The 14,125-nt window shown below is 32.3% G+C and overlaps 1 long non-coding RNA gene across 1 annotated transcript; it reads left to right on the top strand.

Annotated features, from left to right (window-relative positions):
- Positions 1-11,098: 11,098 nt before the first annotated feature.
- On the top strand, positions 11,099-13,250 carry LOC143048991 (uncharacterized). Its single transcript, XR_012969980.1, has 2 exons — positions 11,099-11,368; positions 13,050-13,250. It is a non-coding gene; the product is annotated as an uncharacterized LOC143048991 (long non-coding RNA).
- Positions 13,251-14,125: the final 875 nt, after the last annotated feature.

Genomic DNA, 14,125 nt, shown 5'->3' with positions numbered 1-14,125 from the left:
TGTTTGTCTTTTAACACGAAGGGCTGTGCAACATGTCAATATCTGGTAGGATGGCTGTGTCTTATTCTCTGTATTTTATAATAGATATTTTTTATTTGACAGACATTCAAATACACGATACGAACATTCAACGACATTTTTAACAGAATATAATCTCACCTTTAGAAAACTCGTGGCAGGCCACAATGCGTTATGATTTATCACTTCAATAAAAGCCTTAATATCGTTTTTTTGATTGATAGGGATGACTTTCTACTAGTATTTCCCGTCAAAATTGGCGTGTTGGACCTGGTTCAATAGCTATATCCTACTTGTTTGACAGTTGTTCATTGTTCTGTCATATTGACAAAAGTGGTTTATTAACCCAAATAGATATAAGATACGCTTTATTTGATAGAATTCGACCTAATGAAAAGAAATATTACTATACCTATTAATTTATTTTTAGTTTAAAAAGATCTGATTGACAATAAAGTTTAGATTTAAAAAAGTACAAAGCAGACACAAGTCCACACCTACTATCTTTATTTCGTATTTGAAGGTTTCAACATCAATCAAAGTGTAATAGTAATGTGTTCACCTTCAAGAAAGTCGTCCCTTTAACGAGTTTAGTCAACTAATAATTCACGGTTATTTTTGTTGGTAAATTATAGGAAAATCATTATTTTTCAAAGTCATGATTGTAGTCGAAAGTTCTCATGATCACGATTTTCTAAATTTTGTGTAATAACAGAATACCCTCGATCTTTAACACAAATACAATACTTACGTCAACTTTTCGTGGTGAAAATAATTATTCTAGCATGACGTCCTTCAAACGCCGCTTTGGTTACACATCAGTGGTAAAATATGAATATATGTTCCCTTTGTACTTCAATGTCATATGATTGTTTTATACACAAAAGACATATATTTAAATTATCAATAACATTCATCCAAATCTATCTAAATACGTTATGGTATATAGTTTGAGCATGTCACTAATTCTGTTTACTGCGTTCTTTTACGCCAATCTCAAAGTGCGTTAATTTATGGGGACCGCAAATATTTGCCTCCACCTAGACCGCTTCGATCCAAAAGAATTGCCGTATTGTCCTATTAGAATCGAAATATTTCATGAGGGCTTGAATGTATCTAGATTTTACCACGGGTTGGCCCTTTGTGACAAGTATTTTACCCTGAGCGATATTCAAGCCCCATGAATTATTTCTTAAATAAAATATAGTTAATCAACATACTATATGAAATAACAAGAGCAGAAATTATTTTAATGATGTTGATTTAATTATTTCAGCATTCAAGTAACACTAAAATGTTGCTATTAAGTTACCACATTTTCAGCGAAAGTAGAATTATCACGTGTATCTGCATGATAATTTTTGCTCTGATTAAGCAATAAGACGCAGTGCGTGTCTGTGCCAACTTTCATGTGCGAGATAAAAGTCGTTTAAAAAAACTGAAAAATAAGCTATTAGAAACACAAATTATGTAAACATTTTGGCATTGATAAAGAACGGATAATCCCGAGAAATAATCATTGTTTTGCTTACACATTTAGGTAATTAACAAGGACAGTGGACACTCATTAAATTTTTCAGTTTTGCTTAGAGTGTGGTTGAGAATTTGTTTTGAATAGCTAGATAACTTAGTAAATTGTTATTATCTTTGAAAGAATAATAAACCTAGTTTCTGTTTTTCAAGACTTTCAAGTTTTTATTGAATATATATTCTGTTATAATTGTAGTATAACAACCAAATCGGTCAATTTCGTGTCACACCCGGAATATAGCACATCACGACTATGTTATGGTTTTGCATGGTTTTTTTTTGTTACCGAAATACCCCCTCGCTGTAAAAGACAACTAAAATGTAGCATCGATCTTTCTATGAATTAAAGAAAAACTGCAATAATTCATAAGCTATATGTTTATTTGGGCAAATTTCTAAAGCAAATGGCAATCTTTGTAAAGATAACAACAGCACAGTGTTTTGTTGTTTGTTGTTAGAAAATATATTCTTATTCCACGGATTTTCTGAGCAAAAAAATATTTTCACTTTTGTACACATCTATATCTTTATGGGGTAAATTCAGGAAAAAATCTCCCATTGAATGCTAATCTATGTGTGGAAATAAATTTATACCTGATTTACCTTTAGAAATTAAAATCTTTCATATATCATTCAAGAAAGTACAAATGTAGCCCTATCTTTTGTAACAATAAAAACATAGGGTCATGCGGCATTTTTGGCATTCACATGGTCTTGTTTACACACAATGTAGATTAGCACTGAATTCCAATACTGACCCCTATTACTTTTCAACCATGAAGGGAAAATAATTAGTACATTCAGCATTATTTTTTTTCAACTTTAGTTTTGATCCATCTACCAAAAAATATTTATTACAAACAGTATCTGCCAATCAGAAGAGCATATAACTTCAGTAAACAGAAAGCTCTCCCCTAAATGGGTGGTTACTGACGACAAATATTTATTTACTGAACTTACCCCTCAATATCATTCATTACATGTTACAGAGTGTTCTCTGTTCTCAAATATATTTCAAAAAACAATGGTTTTCAGTTCATACCAGGCCAAGTTACTGTAAGCTTGCATTAAAATCTATCTTAGAAGTTTACGATCATAACCATCTTTACCGTAATCACTAAGATTAAACTGATATATACAGTTTTACTAACTGACTGAATAATGTTCCAAATTAGGATTGAACCGATATTTAAATGGATGGGTTGTTCTAAGGCTGTTAATTTGTTTTTGCAAATTGTTTTGTTATGTAATATTCATCTTTGACAGGTTTTTTTTTCTCAAATGAATTTATTCAATGTAAAAAAAATATATTTATACCCGGAAATTTCATAGCCAACCATACAATATGATTTTTTTTATCGTTGAAGACTGAACACTTGCCAAAACTGCTTTCCTCCGCATTTTTTTATTTAATATACAAGTATTACTTGAAATAAACATTATCATGTTCCGTGTAAATAAGGTAAGGTCAGATTAACTTGGCCACAAATGCATGTACACTTTGCTTCCATCCCAAGGACAAAATATAATTGAACCACTACTTATAGTATCTGAGATAAAGACTTTATCACTAAAACGTAATCTTCTTCATTGATCAATGAAATTAGGTCGAGGTCATGTGAACCACGTATGACTGACAAGTAGACCTTACAAGGCTACTATATATATAGATGCAAAGGATACCAAAGGGACATTCAAACTCACAGTGAGACATTCACATAACGGAAAAAAAACTTTACAGTTTTTTAGCAGTTCCTCCTCCATGAAAATGATGTCAAGGAAAATAATTTTATGAAAGACGGGAACTTCTTAACACAATGTATCTATAAACAAAATGATATAACCCGATTCCTCTACCAACTGATATTTACATATGTAGTTTACGGTGTTGTCGTTTCCACGATCAGAATGTACAGCCCTCGGATTGTGTAAACTTCCCAGAAAAAAACCCGGGTATGGTGTAATGTTGTAAGGCATATGGTGCAATGTTAGAAGGTGTATGGTGCTTTGGTCTCCGGTGTAAGGAGAATGGTGTAATGGTGGGACGTGAGATCGAAAATGGTGTGATTGAATGGTGTTCGAAATTTAAAACTATGCAAAATATTGAAAACAACTGTGCTTCATTGTATACATTAATTTACAATATTCTTGTAGTCGCACGTTATCTATGACATTTCACCATGGTTTAATGTGTAAGGTGTAATGGAATAGGCTGTATAACGTCAAAGAGGGTCGACAGACACCAAAAGGACATTCAAACTCATTAATCGAAATGAAACTGACAGCGCAATGACTAAAAATTTAAAAAAAAATAAAAAGACAAACAGACAAACAATAGTACAAATGACACAACATAAAGATTAGAAAACTAAACATCACGAACCCAAACGAAAACTATAGATGATGTCATGTGCTCTAGAAGCGTACGTAGATTTTGCTCAACATGTGGCACCCGTCGTGTTGCTTGTGTTATTACAATCGGGTAAAAAGGCTTATTCGGTAGGTCACATTCATGAGAGGGTGTAATGGTGTATGGTGAATGGTGTTAGTGGGACTCTAACATTATTCAAGTTGGACGTTTACACCATTCAAGGACAATATAAAGTTAACCTCTCATCTGAGACATGGTTTGAATGCGATTTAAAACAAAACAAATAAAATGAGCTCTCTAACAAAACCCTGGTCGTTGGGACAACCACGACATCGATATTTACTTGCTATCCTTTTGTTAATGATGTCATATACAGCCGTGTGTTATTCCATTAGGCTAAATCGATAAAGTTTGTTGACTGGTATCCTATTATTACACAAGTACACTTGCATACGGTCAATATGTTAATCATAAAAAAATGGGACACAGCAGTCGACGCTGTATAACCATACATCAAAGACAAAAAAATCAACCAATTGAACAATTCAAGAAAAAAACACATAAATCAAAACAAAAACGCCAGCTAAGAAAAGATATATCTTAGACTGTGAATTTGATAATTGTCATTGACGTCAACATTAAGAGCAATTATTATTGTTAACATATCTCGTATATAGTATATACAATTTCTCGATTAAGTAAGCATTAGAAAAACATAATGTTAACGGTAAACAAATTAAAAACAACAATGTAGAAACCGGGTGTTATAATTGCATCTCCGGTAAACTGAGGAAGAGATGCAACACTAGCAAGTCATGATATTTTGTATATAAAATAAACATAATACAATGCAGATAAAAAACAGGGAGACTAAAATAAATAGAAATATACACAATATATAACTGCCAACATCTTGTATCATTTGTAAGTTAGACACTTAACATATATCTAGTAAGTCTTAGTTCTTTCCTGTGATTGTTTTAAATAAACGGACGAACAGATTTTTGCCAAAATGATGGCTGATATTTATTATAATCAGACACCGATGACGTTTTAAAGAGTGCAAGTACAAGCCGACGCCTCTTGAACAGTACAGGAGTTGATAAATACATATTCTAAACTGGGGAAAAATTGGATTTATTTTATTGGTTCTTTTACTTTATATGCAAAAGGTCATGTTTGCAGTTGTATCGATTCTTTCAGTTTTAGTTTGTTAACTTTACTTGTATTTTTTCGATTTAAGAAAAGTAATCATCAGTGATTAAATATCGTTTGAGCTTACGATTCACAATAATAGATACCGACTATGTCTACATTTAAATTATGATCTAATATAAAAGATCGTTTGGATCTAATATAAAAGATCGTTTTGAAAAATCAACAGTGAACAAAAAAGTATGTATTACAATGCAAATGCCATGACAAGTTTTAGTTGAATAATTGAATAATAATATATTTTATAGATGACATGTCCTGGACGGCGAATGATTTGAAGGAGAAGAACTTATACGAACACTTAGTGAATACAGCTGGTACTGAAGTAGTTATACGTACAAGACAACAACTATTTATGACAAATGATATGATATACAAACCAGGTATCAAATTTACAGAAATATCAAGTGGAAGTTTAGCAGAAGGAATTGACTTACCAGGTAGTGACAAAGATGTAATGGTAGTCATCAAAGACGTAGACGTAATACTGGGTGTAAGGAATATCAAACACCCAGTACAACGGACAACACTGGTAATGGAGAATGATAATGATCATCCTGGATTTACTAAACTCCGATTAATAGCAGGAGGGGATGGGGGATCTTTCTTTTTACAACCCAATTGCTTTGAAAGTATAAGACAAGGTTTATATTTGTCAGTCAACTCATTTGTTAATAATATAAATAGGACAATCCCCAATTTGAAGTTCTCATCTCACGGCCCCTGTTTATCAAACAACGATCAAAGCTTGGATATTGCAGTTTGTCTACGAAGTAAATACCTACCGTACAATGTATTGCCCCTGGCATCGCGTCACCGATGGCAATGGCCGCCTAATTCCGTAATTGATCAGATAAAAAAATACGGATGTTTGTTAGTACCTATTGGACCAAGGAATATGCCGAATTGTAATACATTATGGAGATTATCTTTCTCTGTGGCAGAAAAACTACTTGTACATTCGTTTAATCACACTCAACTTCTGTGTTACTGTCTTCTCAAACTAACATTAAAACATATCGTTAACACGGACAAACATGCCGAAGGTTTATTGTGTTCTTACTTTCTGAAGACAGCATTATTCTGGGTCTCAGAAGAAGTTGATATTGACACATTTCACCCATCTAAATTATATTCTTGTTTTTGTCACTGTCTAAGTAAAATTATATTATGGGTAAATAATTGTTATTGTCCGAACTATTTTATACCTGAGCATAATATGTTCCTAGGAAAGATCAATGCAGATAACAATAAAACACTTATTAATGTGTTGTATAAAATAAAGTGTGACGGAATTGATGGATTGATAAATAGTTTATTTCAATACGAACATGAAAATCATAGGTTATTAAGTACACAGCTTGAACCTTCATTTATTAAATTAGACTTACTATTTTACAGGATGTGTAATAACAATTATGGTTATCTGTATACCATTTCCAGCTGTTTAAAATCACTTGAATTTATTGAATATGTACTTCAGTCGAAATCATGTACATTTATTGTTGATGTATGTAAATGGCGTCATGCCAGGATAAGTCAATGTGCAGTGCAACGACTACCATCACCAACAGTAACGACTGGAAGGTACAACATATACACACGTTATCACAGACATTTACAAGACGGTATTAAGTCAGATGCTGTCTCGGGCTGGTTGTTATATGCGTCGTTTTATTATGTTATAGGACAGTTCAATGTTACACTAAAACTTACGGATTATGTTCTTTCAAAATGTTTACCTGATATGATATTAATAGGCTGTTCAAAATACCATGCTCAACAAATCAATTATTACAGAAATCATGTACATGCCACAATGACATTGCAGGAGAAAATGGGAATGGGTGTCATACAACATGTTGTGTACTTACAGCACTCATCACTAATACCAGAGGAACTACAGCTGGAGGTGAACGACCATCCCATATATATACCTCCTATTGTTATGTCTTACTGTCTTAAATTTCTCTGCTATCATCATGTCGGTGATGTTTTAAACAGACAACATGCTTTACGTGATTTATTCTCAACAGTTAATCAACGAACTTTAATTTATTCAAATACCTTATCTAATTCATTAACAATACTCGGAATATGCCTTGAAATATCCGATGATAAAGACGCTGCCTATCTGTGTTATGAAAAAGCTCTACAATGTGATGTTTATATATGTGCTACAGCGGAAGCAAGAAGATCAAAACTCTTGACGGATTTGATATAATCGTGTGTAATAACAATATCAGAGTATTTGAATAAAATCAGTCAGATAAGATGTTTGTCATTATTTGATATAGCTTCAGGTAGCACTTCACAGTCAGGTGTGCACTTTCGAATTTTCGCCCCTGTGAATTTTTCAAATATTAGAGCTTGTGTGCAATACAATTCATTGTTTGAATAGCTGAGAATACAAATAGCCTTCATCTTGGATTTATATAAAGATATATGCTGTTCTCTATATGACAGTCCGTATTTGCATACCCATACCATACATTGTTCCAGCAATTATTTTATGTTTTTCCCAATTTTTGTAGCACAAACGTTGTGATTAAATTTTACGGATAAATGAGGCGAAAGACACACATTTTTTTGTATTTGATCATTAGGAAGATTAATGTCAACAGTTTCTAAAAAGGTATCTTCTAGTTTGATCCTAGTTTTGGTCGGATATATGACATTTTCACCCCCTTACTAGTAATATTTTATGGTAAATAAATGCAGAATGTTGCCATTGATACATATAAAAGGAATTATATTCCACCCTTTTAACTTTTGAAAATCAAATCTATGGATGCTACTGATTACATACAAATGCATATGTACAACACAAACAGTGAGAGTAATGTATTAGAAATTAGAAATCCAGGAAAAGCAGATGATAAAATAGTTGGTGGTTCATCATTAGTTTTATTTTCTGTGGTGTGCTACGTCATTATTCCTGTACAACAGTAAGTGAAAACATTACATTACTAGTCAGATACTGTAAACATTTTTCATTAATACCAAAAATACCAAACAAGTCTAGGTGGACTCTACAATCATTAAAGCAACCTTGTAAATTTAAGTGTTAGATTATATCTAATGCATATTTTTTTCACAGAATAAAATTTGTTTTAAAATTATTTTTTTTTTTAAATTGATTGATATTTTGCGAAGGTATCACTTATTTTAGAATTATTCCAGAACGAAATTTTAACGAAACTGAAACGTCCGGAGAATACCCCTTAGTCATTCCAATTAACATTGTATGTCTTTTTGTGTTGTAATCCTAAACTACTCTGTCCGGTCATAGTAAAGCAATTGTTAAGCTTTTTTTAGGTTAAAACCCGCTGCATCTGTTTGCACTTATTCTGGGTCAGAAGCCTATTGTTCAGTGTTTGTCGTTTGTTTGTGGGGTTCATAGGTTTTCCTGTTTCTTGGTTTTCTTTCCAAATGATTACATTGTTTATTGTCATGTTTTAGTTTTTTTCTCAATCCTTTTGTAGCGTGTTGTTCGGCGATTCAACGCTCCATGTAGAAGGCCGTTCTATAATCTATAAATCCTGTTTAGTTTTTATCCATTTTGATTAAGATTGAGAGTTATCTCATTGACACTCATACCAGACTTCTTTTTCTTAAAGCAAACACTAGATCTCATTAATCAACGCAATATATATCAGGGCATATTTGGTTTAGCGGGTATTTTAGATAGTTAGTAACTACCTACCACTGATGACTGAATCCTTATATTTTGTTTTGTCTTTTGTTCATAATTTATAGTTAATTGTTTGGTATGAGTTCTGATGTGCAATATCAGCATATATAAGGTATACTAATATATATATATATATATATATATATATATATATATATATATATATATATATATATATATATATATATATATATATATATATATATATATCAATTATTGGCGTAAAAGTCAGCATTTCGTGCGTAAAAATGACCACCAAAGTAGGCACGGGGTTTAACTATGCATTTCCCTGCATACTTAAACTGTAGCGATATATTTCTCTATGAAAAACTTATTTGTTCATTGAATTACGGTATTATTTTTAAAGGCTTTTACGTTATCTTCCACATGCACCAAAAATTAGCTCAATTGCGTTTATTTTCGTGAAATGCCGACACTTCGAAATTTCAAAGCGTATATATGATGACCTATGTGCTTGCTTAAAACATATAACTTAAGAGTGCACGGTCTTTAATCATATATATCTCATTTAAACTGATATATATATTGCTTTTTATTTATGGAATAGATAAAGTGTAAAATACTTTAATTTTTGGTTAAATTATATAAAGACAACTTTCTTAGTTAAAAAGATATATTTAATAAACCGATATATACGCCTCGTTAAAAGGGTTTTTTTTTCTAGCAATGAATCTCACGTGATTAAATACGTCACATGTAATGTGAAGGACATTTGATATCATGTACAGTCTGTAGAAAATGAAAGTTATATATTTTGAGATTTACACTATATTACGAGTTTATCAAGGTATGAGAATTCCAAATAGGATTTTATTTGTATTATTTGTTTATTGTCAGTATAATAGATATAATAGATAGGTATTAAATGCATCTAGTTGTTATTTTTGGCTAGATGAGCTCTTGACCTACTTAACGTAATAAATAACAATAGCTTATTTAGCGTAGATTTATCACAGACCCTGGCGGATCTAGAAATTTTCATAAAGTAGGGGCCCGCTCTAGTCATTAGTTAGTGATTCCAAAGCGGCGGATTCAAAAGGGGTAAGATTTTTTGTTTTCCTATATAATCCCCCCTTTTTTGTCCTGGGTTAGGAACTCCTTTTTAAAATGGTTTGATCCGCCTGTGTTCCCTTTATAATAGTCAACCAATTTTTCAGAAATAGAACCCTGCGCCCCCTTTAATCTACCTCTGGGCTCTGGGTTATATCTCCAATTGAGGTCATTTTAGAGAAATCAGGTGTACAAACACCAAAGTAGGCACGGGGTTTAAGTATGCATTTCCCCTCTATACATGAACTGTAACGATATATTTTTATATATATATTGCTTTTTATTTATGAAATAGATAAAGTGTAAGATACCTTAATTTTTTGTTTAAATTAAGTACAACTTTCTTAGTTTAAAAAGATATATTAAATAAACCGATATACGCCTCGTTAAAAGTTTTTTTTTATAGCAATGAATCTCACGTGATTTAATACGTTATTACAATGATTTTTATAATTGTTACAATAATGAAACAATAATGACACAAATCATAAACATGAATTTAACTATTTCTTAGATGTTAATCTACAACAAGATCAGAGCCATATACATAAAAAGGCACAATAATATATTTATTAGCTAGATGAGCTGTTGACCTACTTAATGTAATAAATAACAAAAGCTTATTTAGATTTAAATTTATCACAGACCCTGGTGGATCTAGAAATTTTCATAAAGTAGGGGCCCTCTCTAGTCATTCTTCAATGATTCCACAGTGGCGGATTCAAAAGCGGTAAGATTTTGTGTTCCCTATATAATCCCCCCTTTTTTGTCCTGGGTTAGGAACCCCTTTTTAAAATGGCTTGATCCGCCTGTGTTCCCTTTATATTCAACCAATTTGTCAGAAATAGAACCCTGCGCCCCCTAAAATCTACCTCTGGGTTCTGGGTTATATCTCAAATTGAGATCATATTAGAGAAATCAGGTGTACAAACACCAAAGTAGGCAAGGGGTTTAAGTATGCATTTCCCTCTATACATAAAGCGTAACGATGTATTTTTATATATGTTTTGCTTTTTATTTATGAAATAGATAAAGTGTAAGATACCTTAATTTTTTGTTTAAATTAAGTAAAACCAACTTTCTTAGTTTAAAAAGATATATTTAATAAACCGATATACGCCTCGTTAAAAGGTTTTTTTTTATAAAAATGAATCTCACGTGATTAAATACGTTATTACAATGATTTTTATAATTGTTACAATAATGAAACAATAATGACACAAATCATAAACATGAATTTAACTATTTTTTAGATGTTAATCTACAACCAGATCAGAGCCATATACATAAAAAGGCACAACAATATATTTATTAGCTAGATGAGCTGTTGACCTACTTAATGTAATAAATAACAAAAGCTTATTTAGATTTAAATTTATTACAGACCCTGGTGGATCTAGAAATTTTCATAAAGTAGGGGCCTTCTCTAGTCATTCTTCAATGATTCCACAGTGGCGGATTCAAAAGCGGTAAGATTTTGTGTTCCCTATATAATCCCCCCTTTTTTTGTCCTGGGTTAGGAACCCCTTTTTAAAATGGCTTGATCCGCCTGTGTTCCCTTTATATTCAACCAATTTTTCCGAAATAGAACCCTGCGCCCCCTTAAATCTACCTCTGGGCTCTGGTCTATATCTCAAAATGAGGTCATATTAGAGAAATCAGGTGTACAAACACCAAAGTAGGCACGGGGTTTAAGTATGCATTTCCCCTCTATACATAATCTGTAACGATATATTTTTATATATATATTGCTTTTTATTTATGAAATAGATAAAGTGTAAGATACCTTAATTTTTTGTTTAAATTAAGTAAAACCAACTTTCGTAGTTTAAAAAGATATATTTAATAAACCGATATACGCCTCGTTAAAAGGTTGGTTTTTTTTTATAGCAATGAATCTCACGTGATATATACGTTATTACAATGATTTTTATAATTGTTACAATAATGAAACAATAATGACACAAATCATAAACATGAATTTAACTTTTTCTTAGATGTTAATCTACAACCAGAGCAGAGCCATATACATAAAAAGGCAAAACAATATATGTATTAGCTAGATGAGCTGTTGACCTACTTAACGTAATAAATAACAATAGCTTATTTAGATTTAAATTTATCACAGACCCTGGCGGATCTAGAAATTTTCATAAAGTAGGGGCCCTCTCTAGTCATTCTTCAGTGATTCCACAGTGGCGGATTCAAAAGCGGTAAGATTGTGTGTTCCCTATATAATCCCCCCCTTTTTGTCCTGGGTTAGGAACTCCTTTTTAAAATGGGTTGATCCGCCTGTGTTCCCTTTATATTCCACCAATTTTTCAGAAATAACACCCTGCTCCCCCTTAAATCCACCTCTAAGCTCTGGGTTATATCTCCAATTGAGGTCATATTAATGCAGTTTTCATCACTTATTTTTCAAGATTCATCATAACACAAGTTCTATATCTAATAATGTATATGGCTGAATCCGCCCCTGTAGAAATTATCTTTCTGAAACACAAAATGCATTTAACTTTTACACATCTAGTGTATGACAGACTTTAAAACTTTTCCAACTGAAGCCAGAAGCCAGAAATTTTTTTATTCTCATAGTGGTGTGAACATGATTGTTGTTCCCATAATACTTGTTCCCCCCCCCCCCCCCTGGAACAAGTCTTTGAATGGTAATAAGTTCGTTGGAACAAACATAACATATTTTATTTCCACCTTCTTAAGATATTTTCCTGGAACTAAAATGTTATATGGTTTCATAATATCTGTTCTTTTAGAGAGAGTGTCATTTGATTTTTTACACTTGATCACACCTTAGTTGATATTCACCTCACATTTCATTTACCTGGACATGAAGTACATACAAAGAATATGAAGAGTGGGCAAGAAAAGGGGAACGTGAACCCTGGAACACATATTTTTTTTTAAATCTCCGGACTGACTTAAATTTAGTCCCTGTTTATTTTTTAATTGACTGTGAGAGAAATCAGGTGTACAAACAAGAAACACGAGGCCGGGATAAGGTACCGGTACTTCATGTATCTCTAACAAATGTAAAATTCAAAAAAAATATTAAAACACTAAAAAAAAATTTTAATAATGTTTTATTTAGTGTATAAAGTGCTTTTTCAAAACTAATATATTTTCTCGTTTCAGCTGAAAGTACCTCTCTAATAACTGTTTATGTGCTGCTTAAAAATATATTGCAGCACTTCACAGTTGCTTGAAAGGTTGAAAATGTCATCATGCAGAAATTAGAGCAGATTCCTCAGATTAAAATCATTGAAAATGGATAGATGCACTGGTCCTGGTGGTATACATCGATACAATTAATCTTAATTACATTTGGAATGAAAATTGTCTTCTTTTTTGGTTTCTTGCACGATAAAACCAATATTTAAAGTGAGTCACTGGTTAAAAGTAATGTTTATTCCATTCTTAAACCAATGCATGTATATCATCAACTTAGTCTGCTGTGCATTTCTAATGCAAAATAAGGCAAAATGTTTGGTCCGATTTGATTCTGTTATTACAAACTTTTTAAACAAATTACTTCCCTTTGTCAATCTGGGACTGGTTCCATATCGGACAATATTGGCTTTTGCCAATGCAAAGTATGATGGATTGAAAATTATGTATCGGCGGTTAAACTAATTTTCCATCACGAGTTGGTTGACCGTTATGGAATAACCGTTTCACAAATGATATCGGATATGTTCCTTACGTCGTAACTACAATCCCCTTCCATTTCATGAATGTGACCAACCGAATTAGACTATTTACCGGATTTGTAATCACATAAGCAACACAACGGGTGCCACATGTGGAGCAGGATCTGCTTACCCTTCCGGAGCACCTGAGATCACCCCTAGTTTTTGGTGGGGTTCGTGTTGTTTATTCTTTAGTTTTCTATGTTGTGTCATGTGTACTATTGTTTTTCTGTTTGTCTTTTTCATTTTTAGCCATGGCGTTGTCAGTTTGTTTTATATTTATGAGTTTGACTGTCCCTTTGGTATCTTTCGTCCCTCTTGTTGTTTAGATAAATACTTACGACATCAGAAATTATCCGTAAAATTTACGTAGGGATGATTTCAACTTCACCATTTGGAACTCTTGGTTTAATAGCTTCCTTGTGAGCAATAACCCTCTATCAAGAAAATCGTGATAGGAAATGCAAGCACGGGAATATCGTATCAATTGGGAGATATATATCCCGTATGCAGGTGCTGCTG

This window comes from Mytilus galloprovincialis, chromosome 10, assembly GCF_965363235.1.
Source record: "Mytilus galloprovincialis chromosome 10, xbMytGall1.hap1.1, whole genome shotgun sequence".
In the NCBI taxonomy this organism is placed as follows: domain Eukaryota; kingdom Metazoa; phylum Mollusca; class Bivalvia; order Mytilida; family Mytilidae; genus Mytilus; species Mytilus galloprovincialis.
This window is presented reverse-complemented; position numbering and strand designations above follow the sequence as displayed.